At 41.7% G+C, this 18,758-nt stretch overlaps 1 protein-coding gene and 2 long non-coding RNA genes across 4 annotated transcripts in view; 1 reads left to right on the top strand and 2 right to left on the bottom strand.

Annotated features, from left to right (window-relative positions):
* Positions 1-897: 897 nt before the first annotated feature.
* On the bottom strand, positions 898-8,674 carry LOC148643920 (uncharacterized). Its single transcript, XR_015928948.1, has 3 exons — positions 8,403-8,674; positions 5,408-5,522; positions 898-2,563 (listed from the first exon to the last, which is right to left on the bottom strand). It is a non-coding gene; the product is annotated as an uncharacterized LOC148643920 (long non-coding RNA).
* Positions 8,675-10,745: 2,071 nt separating this feature from the next.
* LOC148643919 (uncharacterized) lies at positions 10,746-12,254 on the top strand. Its single transcript, XR_015928928.1, has 4 exons — positions 10,746-11,031; positions 11,157-11,245; positions 11,459-11,515; positions 12,013-12,254. It is a non-coding gene; the product is annotated as an uncharacterized LOC148643919 (long non-coding RNA).
* A 677-nt stretch (positions 12,255-12,931) lies between these two features.
* The window catches only part of strbp (spermatid perinuclear RNA binding protein), a 126,340-nt gene continuing 120,513 nt past the window's right edge, over positions 12,932-18,758 (bottom strand). The window contains exons 20-23 of one of the 2 annotated variants that reach the window (XR_015928946.1): positions 15,904-15,950; positions 15,699-15,749; positions 13,623-13,705; positions 12,932-13,208 (exon numbers count right to left, since the gene is read on the bottom strand). The gene's annotated coding sequence lies outside the window, so the exon portion shown is untranslated. The remainder of the gene's footprint in view (positions 13,209-13,622; positions 13,706-15,698; positions 15,750-15,903; positions 15,951-18,758) is intronic. The other variant, XR_015928947.1, reaches the window with a different exon arrangement.

Raw genomic sequence — 18,758 nt, 5'->3', positions numbered from 1 at the left:
TGGGATTTTTAATGACCACAGAGAGTCAGGACCTCGGTTTTACGTCTCATGCGAAGGAATTCATTGCTAATGAATGCAAGATTGGCCACCTGATTTTCCAGTCACATTCTGGGAATCATCAGTAGCTCCAGGTGTTGAAAACACAAACATCAGGGGCTGAAACCCACCTCTTTAACCCTACAAGAACTGTGAAACATTCTAAGGTTGGATTCTGCAGAGAAGAGAATGTCGGTACATTATCCACATAGCATTTAGGAGCTGGAAAAACTACCGTTTACCAACATATGTCCAATGTAAACAACTGTGTGTAAATTTTACTTTCACAGATCTACAGGTTCGGTTTCATTATCTATTTTGAGTGTCACCTGTTTTCTGTTATCCGTGCTTTCAAAATTGCAGCTGTTAAAGGCAGTCATTCCTTCTAATGATGCCCGCCTGCTTCACAGCTCCTGTGAGGTGGCATTCTCAGAAACCCTATGGTGAACAAAACACTCAGGTGAGCCTGCGTTCTGTGACCCTGGGTCTGGAGAGTAACAGTGTCTCTCATTTTCCATTCCAACTGGGCTCTGAACAACTTCATTGTGTCAATCAGCCTTTTAATTAGGAGGCATTACCATGCACTCCAGATCTCTGCTTATTGATCAATGAAAACTGCAGGACTCAGACTCTCCAAAACCAGGGTTTCAGACACCTATCCCTACAGTGAAGTGTAAACCGAAAATATTTTCACCTGGATCGATAGCAACATTGCTCATTTTTATTCTTATTATTCATGGGATTCACATACAATAAGAAGCTTTTAGTCCACCATATTTAAGTACAGTAACTTGGAACCTTAGGCTGACATACAGAAGCTCAGATCTAGGAATGTCATTCTGGTTGAATAAAAGACTAATTTGATCCAACAAACTGGAGGTTGACTGAGCTTTCTGGTGTTTCAGAAAACAAAAGGCTAATTAGTGGGAAAAAGACATGCAATAACTAAGAAAAGCTATAGGCTGACAAATGGTTGAATCAAGGAATAAAGACAGTAATGAGAACAGAACCGATGAAGGGGTAATGTATGATATTGGGTATACATAACTTTTTTTCCCTGAAGTGTTTATTTTTTAATCTAACCAAGTCACTTTGCAAAATAAAAAAAAAAGTGTGATCATGCTGCCATCCTAACACAAATGTGACGGCAGCTCAGCTGTTCTCAGATTTGGGAAGATTCAGCAGAGCGGAGGTAGAAATCACTGTGAATAATACGGCTTAATTATAGCACAGGTTGTCGGCTGATGGCTAGAAACGCACACTACTTGTACATGCTGGATGGGCTGAACACAAAAAGCCAAATTAGAAACTGCACCCTGAAAAACCGTAAACCAAGCAGAACCTCAGCTTGAGAAAGCCAAACTACCATCAGACCTAGGTTATCCAGAACAATCTTGTTTTGGATTTCAAAATATCTCAAACATACTAGTACGGGAATTACAAGCTCACTGATATTTGCTACACATGAGAAAAGTCCTGTTTTTCTTTTCTTACGATACATAAACATGTTATCAGTGACTAAAAGACTGGTATGAGACTGATTTGTTTTTCTCATCTCCCTGGAGCGTGGCAGCAGACCTTGTACGCTATAGAACTAGACTTTTTCATCTTGAAGTTTTCAGAACAGACAATGAAAACACATCAGTGGACCACTGGCTTTTTACACTGTTAGTTTTTACACTAACAAAGTATAGTCAAGCCACACGATTTTTGCAAACCAACACCTGCCTTCACCCAGACTTGGAGATTTCTGGCTACAGTATGAGCCAAAAAAAAAGAATGCCTGGAGATAGTAACTTGAGAGAGGGAAAGGGGGAGGTCACGCCTGCCATTTCTGAAACAGACAAATGCCCAAAAGCGCTCAATCACTGGACACTAGCAAAACATTTCGGTAGGTCATTGGTGCACTCTGGAGTGTGCCTATTACTGTCTGGAAAAGCTGAATATTTTCTCGTGTGTAATTTTATGTGCACATTTCAGACTGATTAGCTGGTGTGCTACTTTCTTAAAGGAAGAGCACGTATTGTCCCAGATTGCTTCCCCATCAGGAAGCACCCTCCAGCTCCTTATCCAAAAGAAAGGTAACGGGAATGGGATTGGTTTTCAACGAGAGAAGAGGAAAAAGGGCCCTTTGTAGTAACTGCTGATCTTCCACTGGGGGCAGTTTCCTGGCACCTCGATCTTTGCAGAGATGCAAAACACTAAGCACAGTGAAAGGCCCAAAACAGGAAAATCTGGGGAGCCTGAAATATGCATTGAACCAAAGTATGAACATTTATAGAATGGGTAGGTAGAGGACCATAAACTTTGGAAACTATTCTAAATTGATACAAGCTTATGCAATTTCAGGAAAGTAGTTAATGTTCCTCCACAGGTCTAGCGGGCTGGCAGTCACTGGAACCATTCAAAGGGGCACAATCCTACCTCAGGGGGCAGAAAGGAGACGATCCTGGAGTCTCTCTGATGAAAGGATCCTCAAATGAGTGGAATGAGGTTGATGCTCCCAAGTCCAATGTATCCTGAACACCTTCGATCATAAAGAAAGAACAGAACTTTCCTTTAAACTTTCATACAATCATGTAACCAAACACAAGTAGTGCAAAGTCACTACTTATAGTAATTTGTTCTGATGGAACAGAAATAGGGATCTCAGGAGATCAAAATGACTATTCAGTTTTAGAACAGAAATCTCACCATGTGGAGTAACCTGTAATGAATACAAAGATGGGGCTCAGTCATGGAAACCTTCTGCTTTGAAATGGAACTATTTTGGAATAATAATAATTGCTTACACTTATATAGCGCTTTTCTGGAGACTCCACTCAAAGCGCTTTACAGGTAATGGGGATCCCCTCCACCACCACCAGTGTGCAGCCCCACCTGGATGATGTAACGGCAGCCATAGTGCGCCAGAACGCTCCCCACACACCAGCTCTCAGTGGGGAGGAGAGCAGAGTGATGAAACCAATTCACAGAGGGGGATTATTAGGAGGTCATGATTGGTAGGGGCCAATGGGAAATTTTTGGCCAGGATGCCAGGGTTACACCCCCTACTCTTTTCGAGAAACACCCTGGGATTTTTAATGACCACAGAGAGTCAGGACCTCGGTTTTTACGTCTCATCCGAAGGATGGCGCCTGTTTACAGTATAGTGTCCTCGTCACTATACTGGGGCATTAGGACCCACACAGACCACAGGGTGAGTGCACCCTGCTGGCCCCACTAACACCTCTTCCACCAGCAACCTTAGTTTTTCCCCAGAGGTCTCCCATCCAGGTACTGACCAGGCTCACGCCTGCTGAGCTCCAGTGGAGCTGCCAGTTGTGAGTTGCAGAGTGACATGGCTTCTGGAATGAAAGCGTACTGTGTAGTCGGGGGAACACTCCCAGACTGCGGGCTTATCATAATTCCTTGCAAACCACTAGTTTTTGGGAACGAGAATTCGAGATGAATGATAAGGATATAAAAAGCCAAAGGTCAGGCTTTTTTGGAGGAGCCTGGGGACAGAGGTCCTGCAGCCAAGGACTGAGGATATAAGAACAATCTGATATGCAGGTTAATAAGGCCAGTTACTGACTTTATAAATTAATTTCACACAGTGAGGGGCTGTGCTAGGAGTTCATTATCAGTCCTTTATATTGATCGCGATACATCTGCGTTGTTAATCCATGCTTTTGTCATTTTAAATAGATTAGCATTGCTAAAAGCTGACTTAAAAAAAAATCAAGTTTGCCATGGGCATCTCTTTACCACATTGCTCTATTTGTTTTATAAAATGTCTGAAACATTAAGCATTTTTAATTGCAGTAAATATTAGAATATTCTGACATTAAATTGTAATGAATTAGCCTTACAGTGAGGCAGTACTGCTATTGTTTAAGAGCTCAGCGCAGTCTTCTTTCATTAAAGATTTCACTTTTGAGAACATGGAGTGATTTGCATATTAATTGTCATGCTACAGTGCGTAATTGCTGACTTCAATATCTGGTCACAATATCTTGCCCTCCCAGCTTCAGCGCTTAGTAAAGTTAACAGCAAAGGAGTTTAAAATTTTTTCTGCCACTTGCAAAGTTTTTTTTTTCTTACAAATTCTAAAACTGATTTCAGTGCATTGCTTTGAAAAAGCCCCAAATCCCTGATCCTGCTTTACGAATGCTGTCATGTTCCTTGGTAAAAGCTTGGTAAAAGTTGGTGCCTTAGCAGTGTTTCTCTGCTCCCATCTGCACTTGAATGCTAGCATTAAATTGTATATAATAATAATAATAAACTTTATTTTATATAGCGCCTTTAAAGGTGGCTTCTCAAAGCGCTTTACAGAATGACAACAATAAATAAAAGGAATACACAAGAGAAAATATAATTACAATATACAGAGGAGACCGTGGATGGTGGTACTAAGAAACGTAGAAGCAGAGGGGTAAATAATGGAACCAGTTAAGTAAAGGCTCTTCTAAAGAATGGATGTATGGATGTAGGTTTGATTAAGTGCTGCGTGTCTTGCCCATTCATCAGTTTGCAGAATGTACATCCAGTGTGCTGAGGAGCAGGCCCAGGGAGCCCACGTTAGTCAAGATGCCAGGTGCGTACACTGCTCCAGACTAGCAGTAGAACACATGGCCATCATCACTCTCAGGGTATCCAGCAAAACCGCTGGCCTGCTGGCTGTTTTCGGTACTACCTCCATTAGGTGGAGCTCTGGACGTCTGCCCACCAAATCTGTACTGAGCCCTGCTACAGAGCCCTGACGAAGGGCTGTGCGAAACATAAACCCGCTACATTAGGGGAGAAACCCTGAGCTTCAGTCGCCACTCCTCTCTTTCACCACCCCCTTCTTAATAATGAAATGTGTTACTCTGAGAAAGGACAGGGGTCGCTGCCAGATACCGTGGCTCTTTTCACCTAGCACTCCACTCAAGCACTTTACAGGTCACGGGGAATCCCACTATCACCACCAATGTGCAGCCCCACCTGGATGATGTGACGGCAGCCAGAGTGCACCAGTACACTCCCCACACACCAGCTCTCAGTGGGGAGGAGAGCAGAGTGATGAAGCCAGTTCAGAGATGGGGACTATTAGGAGGCCATGATTGGTAAAGGCCAATGGGAAATCTGGCCAGGACACCAGGGTTACATCCCAACTCTTTTCGAAAAACATCCTGGGAATTTTAATAACCACAGAGAGTCAGAACACCAATACTCTGAAGGGGTCGCTCCCAGATTCTGTGGCTAGAGGGAGCAAAGGCCGATACAAAGTCTGAAAGCAGTAATTTCCATGAACAGGTTTACTAATGGTGCAGGGTGTTTTTTACATAAAGATCACTGCATAAAAAGAGAGACAAACTCCCTGGGCAAGGAGTGAGCAAACACCTACCTCCGAGAAGAGGCGGATCACAGGTGTTGGGAATTCACAGGAAACACGCTGCCTAGGAGCAATATGAAGGAGAGCAGCAGGCCAGCCTTGGAGGGAAAGTTCCACACAGAGCTGGCTGGAGAACAAAGAGAGAGAAGAAATACAGGTTAAACAGCTCTTTAAAAAAAGAAAAACACAGGGCAACCGCAAACAACAGATGCTAACTGGAAGTCAGTCTGCATCTCCAGCTGCCAGACAAGCGAGTCTTACAGTATCTGTGAAAACTTTATTCCAAAGATTACATTTTAAAGACATCAGACTGCATGAGACGAATGTCCACATCACGTGGCTTAACATTAAAAAAAGAGCAGTACTTTTAGAACACATTTTCTCTTGACAACTAAGGAATAATCAGCTACACCAATTTGTATTCACAGCTATGAGGAATGAACACAGAAAAATTGAATGACACCAGCTCATTAGGTGCTTTAATTTAGGCTTGTTATGGCATGCAACCGATGATTTATAATTCAATAACATTAAGCATCTGAGACTATTTTTGACTAATCAAATGAACTGTCCTATATCAGAAATACAATCCTTAGACTTGAAATATTCCAAATATTTTCCACGCCTGTCTAAGTGTCAAATCCAAAACTAATTGCATTTGCAAAGCAACTGTCCATCGGAATTCTATTTTGGATATCAGAAAATTGAGCAATTGCACAATTTCCTGCTGCCTTCAGAGACGACACGATTCAGGTAATTACTAGCTTTCAGGTGTAAACTATGTACTGTGACACAAAGGAATTCTCCATATTCCCCATTCTTCCATTTTCACTGTATTATTACAAAGGGACTTTTTACAATCTAGACAAAGGGGACTTCTAAGGTGAATTGTGAAACATATTTTTGGTTAAATTAAACTTCAACTTAAAATGTCCACAACCAACAGAGAATGGTGCAATTTGACCTTTCCTAGGTCACTCCTACCCAAAAGGTAGGTCTTTTTACTGTTCATACCTAACTATGTTACTATATACAGTAAACTGATCCCGTAGGAAATAAATCTCTGATCTACAAACGTACTCTACTCTTAAAATTCTTTCTAGCCAGGAGGTGGCCACTGCTTGCCCAGGAGTATGAGCTTCTCGTAGATTTTGGAGCCACCTGGAAAACAGCTAATCGGACTTGTTATCCACTTAATTGGTTCAACTGGGTCTGAGGCCGAAACAAACAACGCTGGAGGATCAGGGTTGCCTCCTACTGCTAAACTGTGTGATGATTTATAATTCAACAACGTTAAGGATAACTATTTTTAACTAATCAAGTGAACTGTCCTATATCAGCGGACAGAAGAAAATACAACCTTTAGCCTGATCTGATCTAGATCTAGAATGCTGAACAAGCCCTGGTCTGGTTAGTCCTGCCCAGCTTGTAGAAACACCTGGTTACTTCTGTTAGCGGGGTTGGTGAACCAGTAGGAGATGCTCTTCACTCTGCATCAGAATTTAAAAAAACAAATTGCAATATGGTGACCTGGAACACTGTGTTAGATACTTGTTCATTAGAACCCCGGTGTCCTAGTTAAATTCCACTCTAGGCTTGTACAGTTTGACCTCCTTAAAGTCCCCCAGTTTAACTGGTGATGTAGGTTCTTGTTATTCAAGTTGTTCTGCTGTGTAATAATAATACAATAGTAATTCCTTACAGTTATGCAGCACTTTTGTGGACACTCCACTCAAAGCACTTTACAGGTAATGGGGAATCCCACTATCACCACCAGCCAGAGTGCGCCAGTCCGCTCCCCACACACCAGCTCTCAGTGGGGAGGAGAGCACAGTGACAGAGCCAGTTCAGAGATGGGGATTATTAGGAGGCCATGACTGGTAAAGGCCAGGGGGAAATTTGGCCAGGACTCCAGGGTTACAACCCTAGTTTTTTTTTTAAAACATCCTGGGATTTTTAATAACCACAGAGAGTCAGGACCTCGATTTTATGTCTCATCCGAAGGATGGCGCCTTTTTACAGTGTAGTGTCCACGTCACTATAGTGAGGCATTAGGAACCACATAGACTGCAGGGTGAGTGTCCTTGCAGTGTAGTGAGGACACTGGCACAGAATGGCGGCCATATATCAACCAGGTGAGCGCACTGCAAAGGTGGATGAACTTGGGCCCCCTCCTTTCTGTAAAGCTCTTTATGATTCTTTTTAATGAAAAGCACTAGACGTATGAATTAAAATTAGATTTCTCCAGGCAGCTGTTAACCCGAAACGCCCTTTTTATTCCCTGCATCTTCAAAACAAAGTTAAAGAAAGCAAACGACAAACAAGACTTTTTAAAGGGAGAGAACTAACAAAAGAACATCCAACTGATCATCAGCAACTTACAAGCAGCCTGCACTGAGCCATTTACTGACAGCCTAGAATGAGACAGCAGGGCCTCTCACCTGAGTAAGCTGCTTGTATCCCGTGGTTTAAGACGTCTGTCATCTCAAGACCCTACAGCCGACGAAGCTGCTGTCAAAGCCAGACACTCTTGGTCACTCCGATGACAGACTGTCCAGAGTTTGTACCCAGCTGACTGCTGCCTGACCCCCCACTGCCAGGTTTCTGGTGAAGTAGCACCTGTGACTACTGAAGATTCATTGTAAAATGATACATATTCTTCTCCTGGTCGGGCTCCCCAGATGAATTAAATATGATTCAACTGGTCTTATGAAGACCAAGGGTTTATAGACTTTGAAATTGTTGTCTTAAGTTTATATTTATAAATCATTTAAAAACTGCTCTCCAGAATGCTCATTATTGGAAAATAAAACCTTTTTTTGCGGGGGAATCCTGACAAGTTCTTACATGTTATTTATTGGTATATTCACGTGTATATAAACCCTTAAAGTAAATCTACAGTCTGACTTGATTTCAATCAGTGCTTGAAATGCATATTGTCAGCTCCCCAAGCTCGGTGAAGATGCCCCCCTCCCCCACAAGCGGTACAAACTAAGATGAAACCCACCTCAATCGTTTGTGCCGGTTTTAGCCGTTGAAAGTCGCTGTTGTGTCCGTTTCCGAAATGTTAGGCCTTATTGCTTCGGCGGGGTGAAGCCAATCCGCCACCCAACAACGGCGCAGGAGAACCGAACCGAACCGGTCTCATTCGTTAGTGCTGCGTTTGTGCAGTCGGAAGTAGCTTCCCAGCTGCTTTCATTATCGTGAAATAGCGCCATCTTTTTCGGGTAATCACGTGGCCATGAACACCGACTTCGACCGCTATTAAACCCGTCTGGAAAGCGGTCCATTGCTGGGTGCGAGGATACGGATGTCTGCAATGTTGTTTCTTTTTTGTTTCTCTCTTTGCCTGGTTGGGGGGCGGTTGATTTTGCATTTAATACGAATATTTCCTGTGCGTTTGTGTGAACAGGAATATTGTTTGTCTCCTAAATCCTATAAGTTGCGGGGTTAGCCTTAAAAAGTGGGTCTATTAAACAGTTGCGTGTTTTTTTAAAAAAAGTTTTAACTTGCACATCTTAATACTTCGTAGCTGTGTCAATATTTTTAAAACTGAAGCAGTAATCAGTTTCTCCTCTGTCCGTTTTAAATATGCAAATGAAGGGACGTTTAAAGATTTGACCCGTCTTTCGAGGCAGGTACAGAATTTCAAATACTAGAATTATCAATTCCCTATATTACAAGATCATTGTTGTACTTACTATTCTATGAAAAGCAAATTCGAAAACGTGAAAAAGTACACGGACATTGTTTTGAAGGGCCACTATGTGCTAAATTGACCTAAATAGTTCAACAAAAGTGGAAACTTTCTGTTTCACACATGCAGACTCAGAAATACTTTAAAAAACGTCATTATCCATGTCTTTGTATTTGAATTATTGATTAAGTAACCTTATTGAACTTTCATTGAATACTTACAATTTTGTTTCCAATTCAATTGAATTTAAAATACTTTATTCATCCCCAGCCATTCAGATCATGAATAGATTCAGAATTCCTGTCTTTTAAGTTTGGATCAAGCAGTAAGAATTGTACTGTTAGTGCTTGATAGTCAATCACACCTGTGATTACTGTGCATCTCTCATTGATAGTTCCCCAACACTTTTCACTTTGTATACAGTGTATAACACGATATGGACTTTTGATGCCTTTTTAAATTAATCAAAACGAATTTGCATCTCTTAAAGACGACAATTATAAGTTAATATAAACCTCCTAAATACCTGTGGCACACTGCTTCCACATTGTCAAGCATCTGATATTCATAGACAACATTTTTATCACCTGCACACTTTCCCTCTGACTACAGTAACTTTCTTATAGTAAATAATAGCTTCTCTAATCGGAATAATAAGGAGCGATGTGATACTCCATTGATTGCAAAACTAGCTATTACAACCTTATCACTATTCTGTTTTCTGTGTTTACACCAGTTCACATGCTATTTACATGCATTGCTTTGGATTTTTACATCTTTATTCTGAAGGATAAAACGTATATGTGGAACCTTGTCAAACGCCCATGGAAATATATCATGCCGTCACACCTAATGGTATAAAGGAACTAAAGGGATACTCTGCCCAGACACAAGGTGGGGTATACAACATGTAGATTAATTTAATCGTTCATATATTAAAAAAACTGGTTGTCTTTAGAATCATTCCTGACAATTTGTTCAAAAACAAATAAAAAACATCAACATTTTAACCATTCAGACTTCACGTCAGACCCATGACTTACAGGCTCCGCCAACTCTGCCGCAAAGTTTATGATGATACTTTTTCGCTGTCATTTGAAAAAAGATAAACACGGCATGTCCAGTCGAATAAAAAAGCTAGAAAAGTGCATTACAAAGGCGCCTCAGTAGCCTTAACGTTTGACAGGCGAGCAAACGGGGAACCGCCTCGTTTCGGAACGGTCTTGGTTTTAGACTGAATAAGAGATGGACATTCCCGACATTTCGCGCGGCCGGCCTGGTAGCTCCGCGGGCTGAATTATCGGCACTTCTAAAAGTCAGAAAAGCAGATCGACTCCCAGTGAGTTAAACACGAGCACCGAGCCTCCCTGTCAGGCTGACTTCTAACCCCCGGGTTTAGCTCTCACGCTGGCAGTGTGAGTTTGTGGAGGTGGCCGTTTTGGAGGGGGGGTTCATTTTCGGGGCCTTCCAAAACAGGGGGGAATGGGGGGTTTGTCCTTCTTAAATAAACTATTCTTCATTAAATTCTAAAAAGCAGCCCCTTATACCACTGAGACACCTTGAGGACAGGTGTGGCACTAGGAGTGAAAAAGAGGTGCTGTCCTAACTAGGAGCAACAGGGGTCTCTCTCCGGCATATTCTCTTACATTAACCGGCCGCAAGCTAAACGATCCAGACTAACAGCCTCTTAGAGAAACGTCACTGTATCAGGTTGTGGGAAATTCCTGAGCCTTTACATATTTTATGTATGATTTGGTGAGTTTAAGTTTCTATTTGTCTTCAGCGAGGTCAGTGTTGAGCCCTTGTAACAGAATCCACAGCTGTCATTCAGGAGCCGAGCCCGCCTCCAGAGTGACCTTCCTCAGCGGACACGCCCCGTCCACCTGTTCCACAGGTGCGCCCGGCAAGATGGCGGCGGGGCGACCTTCTGCGGCTTTAGGTGCGTTTGCGTTTGATTTCTAAGTTTCTTAGTGTAAGTGCAAAAAATCAAATCTCACTTTGAGAAAGCTAGATAAAAACGTGTTGTTGTTAATTGAACTTGTTTCGGTTTAATCTGTGTTTTAGGGCGCCGACTTTGCTGATCTGTCCTTCTGAGCGTGCTCTCGAAGGTTTAAAAGTCTGCATTAAGCGTTCTTATACCTATCTTTCATTAAGTAAGTTTTTTTAAAGATATGGTATCCCTAAGTCAGTTTCCTTTAACGAAGAAAGACTGTACTTTACCTCCAAACATGTCCTATATAAAGTTAATAGCTGTGTAATCTCTCCATTTCGGGTTTGGGCTATAATAACCCTCTCCGCTCCGAAATGATAAAATATTGTAAAGATTAAATTTCCTAGTTCGTACGGTTTTTTTTTTATTTCTCCAGGTGACAAAAGTATTTTAAGAATGGGCCTCCATTTATGAAGAAGTTATTTTTTCCGGGGTAAGTTATATTCCTACCTTTCGTTATAGTATTCATATTTCTGTAACTCGATTAGACACGTATTTCCCAGCATTTTAACACCAGAACTAAGTATATGACGGCTTTTGCGTTTCGTTTTGATTTTGTTATACAGAAATAGGAAACTCTTAGGGCGTTAGTTCTTATATTCATATATTGAATCCATTGGGTAAAGGTGGATAATACTAACAAATCTTAATGGTGGTTTTTTAAGCAGGGATTAAAATCGAATTTGATACACGCTATAAGTGGTACTTGATCGTAAATGTATAAGTAGCATTGAATTTCTATGTACTTTCTAAATATTGGAGTAGTGTTACTGGGATGTATCTGTGATTTCTCACTGAATTTGAGCGTGTTTGTATATTTCTTTTATTCAGACAGCTTATTTACAAAGTTAATAGACTTCAGAACTTCAAGTGAATCGATTCTGCAAATCCGATATCTTTTTAACTTGATCCTTTTTCTTCTGTGTTCAGTTCAGCGGCTCTATCCTCAGAGCTCAACCGATCTCCTTTCCAGCAACGCGTCGTGCGATGACAAGCTATTCTTGACAAGGTGCTTTTCTTTCAATTTCGGTTTCGACACCATTGGCTTGATCTGTAATGTACCGATGCAGTGATGTATCTTGCCCTTTATTGCAGTAAAGTTCTGAACGTGCATGGTTCGTGGTGACCGCTGCTATGTGCTGTGCATTCTGCAATAAAAATTGTTGATCGCATTTTCTGAATTGTCTTGTATTTTGTTTCAAAGTGTCAGGGAGGGGGTTGCACTGGGCTGATGTCTCACTGCTTTAAGATTTTGGCTGGAGAATCTGGAGCGATCACAAGCAATTTCCAAAAAACGATGGGAAGGGTTGTTTTTTACCTTGCGCCACGGACCGCAAGGGGACACACTGTTGCATTTTGCGGGGACTACCCTCCTTTTTAAGTGGCTCCAAATTTTCCTGCCAATTTAAGTAGTCCCTGATGGCTTTAGTTGAGTCATCAAGGTCATACTCAGCCTATCAGTCACAGGTTGTAACTGAGCGCTCCGGGTGACCTGCCTCTCTGCAGGGACCAAAGCCATCACCAGCCTGCCTTCCTCTCCTGCTGGGAGTGAGGGGACTTGGCTTGATCTGTGGTCATTCATCCAGCCCCCCTCTCCAAAAAGAGGAGTGGACAGTTTTTTGGCGGGACAATCTGGGCACACTTTAAAAGGGGAGGTAGCCTCTGCAGATTCCAAGTCACAATGCGATAGGGTGTCCCCTTGCGGTAGGTGACTCCAAAGGATAAAACAGTCCATCGCATCGTTTCTCAGAAACAGTTCGCAAAATCTCTCCGCCAAGAAACTCACCAACATCAAGGTTTTTCAGGGCCAAGGGGGTACAGAGCTCTGCATGAGAAATGAAAGAACAAAATCAAACTCCAATGAATAATTTATTGAGTGAAAAATGCATACAAAACAAAGCAGTGCAGTATGACTGATGCACAGGCTTTCAAGTGAAAATGAACAGGCATTTCGATTACAAAGTGTCAAAGCACGGCCACACGAACGCTAAATACTTTTAACAAAATCAACAGACTACGAAAAGATTTGCATGCAACTGCACGGAAAAGCAGAGCATGTTCCTGTTTCTCCAAGGCAATCCGTGGAAGCAGCGACCAGAATGAAGACTGGAACTTCGTTGCATTTCCTGCAAAACGACAGAAAACTATGAAAGCCCGTTTCCGCCAGGGAGTAAAAAAAAACGCGCTATGGTACAGTATCTCAGAACCGCGACTTAAAATCTCAGAATGACGACTTTTTATCTCACATTTGCGACTTTGAAATCGCCCACATTTCATTGTCCTTTTGGCATTGTAACGGATTCGGGTTCTTGGGCTTGTGCCCTCGCCGCTCCTAACCTAGTTCGTGCCTCAGTGCATGGGCTCGAACCCAGGTCTTGCCAGCTGAGCTAAAGAAGACCTTCTTAAAATCTCAGAATGACGACTTTTTATCTCACATTTGAAGTCGCAGTTCTGCGATATAAAGTCGTAATTGCTATTCATAAAGTCGCAATTCTGAGATACCATAGCGCATTTTTTTAAAAACGCGTTTTAAAGAATACCTTCTTTAGCCCCGGAGGCCAGCATCCCTGTTACGCGCAGCGGAGGGCGGTGCCGTCACCGCACTGCAACCAGATCGTACAGCCTGTATGGGAAAAAAAGAAGAAAGAAAACACAACGTTTCGGCCGTGGAGCCTTCTTCGGGTTCAAGAAGGCTCCACGGCCGAAACGTTGTGTTTTCGTTCTTTTTTTTTAGCATGGAATAAACCTCTTACTTGTTCCTTTCCAGCCTACGCGTGCTGTCTCAGCTCCCCACCTGAACTACCACAACCTGTATGTCGGCCGTTCCGTTACACTAAATTCATGAATCGCGCAGGATCACAGGATCTATAGGCCTGAAGACTTGTCTTGTACAGTGCCCTGATAAAAGTCAAATTAATTACACTCATTTTTATGGAATCCCATTTCCGCCAGGAAATCCACAGTACCTGGATGGAATAGTGGACGGTGGGCTTTAAAAAAAAGTTATGTAAACACCAGAAATACAAAAAAAGGAAACAGAATATGAAAAAAAGCTACAGAAATAGACACTTCACATCCAGAGGAATTCACAATTATAAAAGCTGAAACTTATACTTTCTACATATGTCTTGCCTTTTGATTCTTTACATTTCTAATACTTAAAGCAAAAATGGAATTGTACTTTAAAAGCATTAAGGGAGGGAGGAGTATTAGATTATTCACTTTTGTGGATGAAGTATTTCGCCAAAATAATTAACTGATTCGTAATAAGAACATATCCTTTATCGAAATCAGATCTCAATATAATTTAACATTTACCTTTAAATGTTTCACAACATTTTGGAAATCTATCCAAAACAATTTCGGTACATTTCCTTTTTACTTAAAAAAGAAGGTCTTCTTTAGCTCAGCTGGCAAGACCTGGGTTCGAGCCCATGCAGTGAGGCACGAACTAGGGTGGGAGCGGCGGGGGCACAAGCCCTAGAACCCGAATCCGTTACAATGACAACAGGACAATGAAATGTGGACGATTTCAAAGTCGCAAATGTGAGTTAAAAAGTCACAATTCTGAGTTTTAAAGTCGCAATTGTGAGATATAAAGTTGTAATTTTGAGATTTAAAGTCGCAATTGTGAGATACAAAGTCGCAATTGCGAGATAATAAGTAGGAATTGTGAGATACAAAGTCGCAATTGCGAGATACCATAGCGCGTTTTTTTTACGCCCTGGTGGAAACGGGCTTCCATTTTATGGAAATCAGTATTAGCTACAAAGGAACAAGTAATAGGTTTATTCCATGCTGAAAAGATTAGAAAGAAAACACAACGTTTTGGCCGTGGAGCCTTCTTTAGGTGTATTAGCATTACTGTATCACGGTAATAGTATTACTATATACCATTGTATATATATACTATTACTATATCACATAGTATTACTGTATCAAAGTATAAGCTGTGCTTTCTGTTACAAAAGGGATCTCGAAATTATCCCAGATAGTTAGATCGACCTTCTGTATTGACTGACACGTACAGAAGCTGAAACAGTTTCAAAAGATTTACAATTGGAATAAAGCACGTAGCCTGGTGTAACAGAAAATGTTCCTGTTCAACAGGGTTTTGAAGTACCCAGGCTTACATTTCAAGTGTGAATACCGAAGCCGAAGGCACAACACAATCAATACAGCCACAGTGTATCGATTAGACAGAAACTACCACATTGTAATGCGTTTTGTTTTACCAATTTCCAATTTGATTAGCATATTGTCTTTCTGAAATAACGTGGTTAACACACTAACACAGGAATAATTAATCGAAATCTTTACAGGTCCCGTTGTTTTAACTGTTGTGATGTAATTTGGAAGCCAAAACGGTTTCTTATGAATCTGTATTATGCGCATCCAAAAGCTAATGTGATCGCAGTTTTAGCAGAAAAGGATGTCTGCAAACAGTGGGCCTACAATATTGTCATGTCAAAACTATCTCTGCCGTTTAGTATCGCCTTGTTTGAGTCTTCTTTCGACAAAATGTACCACGTTTTCCAACAACAATTTTCGGAAGGTACAGTATATACGGTACTTCAATATGATATGTATAAATTAATAAAATGTTTTATACTTACATAGATCATTCCAGCAGCTGAGCCAAGTATGTCCTGCCCGAAGACACCAAACTGGAAACACAAGAACAGATGCATTTAAATGACCATTTAAAGATCATTTAACCAAGGTTTCATAGCAGCAAACGGCGTTTTCACCAGGGAAGATAGCGCAGAACGGATTTCAATGAGATTCGTGTACAGAAATGAATAAAATGTATATACTTACGTTTATACTCCCATTATTTAGTGGGAATCACCTCCTGTCCGAAGACACTGAACGGAAAACACAACAGAGCAGAATATTAAAATGTAAAGACCATTTCAACTAGAAAGCATTAGTTGCAAAAGTTTTACCACGGATATAAGAACATAATCAGACAACATACTCTGGAAAATAATTTAAAAAACTTTACAATTCAAGAAGGGTGCGTTGGGTCAGGGTAAATGTACAGGCTTGATTTTGTGCACAAAAGCTCACCAAGTCTTGGAGAGAGATTAAGATAAAAGAACATTCGGAAAATGACGTTTTCATTTTATGTTCAAATTGGTTATCGGGTTTTCAGGGAAAAGAAAGCATATTACATGGTACCATATACACTAATGAAAAAATGCGAACACTCATAATAGCCTGAAAGACTTGGTACCTAAGTTTGGCCAATACAGCAGTGTCTTTACTGCTACAACAGAGCTTTTCCTCGGTGTAAAAGTCATACACACGTTGTCTGTGTAACACAGGGGGCTTTTTAAAAACAAGATAAGCGCTGGAAAAGACTAACACTAAAAATGTTATTTAGCGCCCAACAAAAATACGTGTCTTACTCCTTTATCCGGCGAGGTTTAAATTACATAATTACAAAGGTCAAATTTTATCTACATTCAAATAAGAGAAAAATAAAAAAATAACCATAACAAGACGCGGAACAAACTCACCCAGCTGCCTTCTCTCCCGCACGACCTGGCGGACAGGTGAGCGGGGCGTGGCCTGCGAAGGAAGTCGTTCGAGTGGGCGTGGTCACAGAAGCCCCCATGAGTTACAGGTTTCGAAATCTCTTTTTTTCATGGCCATCTGAGCAATCACAGTACATTTAATCCTTATGAGTATTCAAAAGCTACTTGAATGCGAATGAAAGAATTAATATGCAGGCGAGCTGTGGGGTCTAAAGTTCTTTGCAGGACAGTTACTGTTCTATAACCTGATTTATTTGAACGCTGTACCAAAAAGTCAGATTTGTCATCTCTAAACGTTTATCATACACTCAATTTACTACCTTTGTACTCCTTATTAGTCATACAGCTGATGTGTTCATTTAGGAAGTTACAAGAACATGAGAAAGCTCAAACGAGAGGACAGTATTTGATCCGTGCAGCCCTTTTGGTTACTGGTATCAGTCTGATTCAATAATCTCATGCAACCATTGGTCTAAGACAGACTGTTGGTTTAAAAAAAATGGCTGGATTACCTGTGCCATTCTCCCACAACTCATTGTGTAAAGAAAATTTAAATACAGTTCCCCATGACATAATTTCATGTTTTGCTTTCATGACATGACAGTTCATGTCAAAGTAGTTCACACTGTATTACTGCAACTTATTATTTGACTACTTAACTGTAGTAACTACTTAACTCATTAGCATAATGTTCAATACTATTGCACTGTACTGAAGTATATATTATATTCACATAACATAATCTCAATTCCAAACTTTAATCCTTACCATAAGCATTGTTTATGGATAAAATTCTCTCTGTGGTAATTAAAAATCCCAGGGCATTTCTTGAAAAGAGTAGGGGTGTTATCCTGGTGTCCTGGCCAGATTTCCTGTTGGCCTTTACCAATCATGGCCTCCTAATAACCCCCATCTCTGAACTGGCTTCATTGCTCTGCTCTCCTCCCCACTGAGAGCTGGTGTGTGGGGAGTGGACTGGTGCACTCTGGCTGCTGTTGCATCATCCAGGTGGGGCTCCACACTGGTGGTGGTGGAGGGGAGTCCCTTTACCTGTAAGTGCTTTCTGCGGAGTGTTCAGAAAAGCACTATATAAGTGTTAGGATTTTTTTTTTAAAGATCAGGATAGTTGGAGTTTACAAAAGAGGAGGTGGAAGAATATTTGTAAGAACGCACAGCGACCCCAGACATGAGGAGGAGCTGGAGACGATGGCTACACTCAGTAAACCAGACAAACCCACCATTCCTTTTGAAGAGTCGGTGTCACGCCCTCTACAGCTAGAGGGCGCTCCTCCTCTGTCCTGTTCCTAGTTTCCCTGTGCTTTGCTTGTCCTTCCAGTGTGTCTTTGTGTGGGGCTATATATTTCTGGGTCACACCTTTCCTCCTCGCTCAGCACTGAGGGATTGGATGTCTTGAGACCCGCCTAGCACCAGGTCGTCTCCTCCGCGGCCTGAGGGCATGGGTTTCTACCCAACATCGGCTGACCTCCCGAGCCCGGGATAACCCCCTTTTTGCCACTACGCATAGGGTCTTTATTGCTTTCCTGGCCATTCCACGGCATGCCCCTTCCGACATCCGTGACAGTTGGAATCTGGAAGGAGACGAACAATTTCCTAAAAAGGCCTAGAGCAGGGTCAGGACGGTTCTGGTTTAAGAAGATACCACCCCCCCATGAGCGAGAAAGAGCTTGGGGAAATGGTACAGAGTTGACATCAATCACAAGCGTGTAAAGGAAATGCTTATATAAGCTCAACTTAGAGGTAGTAGTCAGCACGAGTCTTACGCTAGACATTGTCTCCCTTGGTCTAGAGTTACAAAGCAGGGTTCCCTCATTGAATTGACAGTGCCCTGGGGGAAGAGGACAGAGGAGACGCATGAGCGAAAGCTCAGGAAATATCAGTCCCTCATCAGAGTGTCAGAGAAATGGTTGGAGAGTATGGAGTCTCCCAGCTGAAGTTGGCTGTTGAGGTTTTGCAGGGCTGCTTGGTGTCAAACAAGCAGCAAAGAAAGGTCAGTAAGCAAGAAAATGCAGTATCCAGATGGATCTGGATTACAAGTAATGAGCTTTGGCAATCTAAAGACGGACCTGAGTTGACTCGAGTAACAACTTATGTGCTAAAATCAATCAAATGAAT

This window comes from Lepisosteus platostomus, chromosome 21 (assembly GCF_059453375.1).
Source record: "Lepisosteus platostomus isolate fLepPlt1 chromosome 21, fLepPlt1.hap1, whole genome shotgun sequence".
Taxonomy (NCBI): domain Eukaryota; kingdom Metazoa; phylum Chordata; class Actinopteri; order Semionotiformes; family Lepisosteidae; genus Lepisosteus; species Lepisosteus platostomus.
The sequence above is the reverse complement of the archived record's forward strand: the minus strand, read 5'-3'. Positions and strand labels throughout refer to the sequence as shown.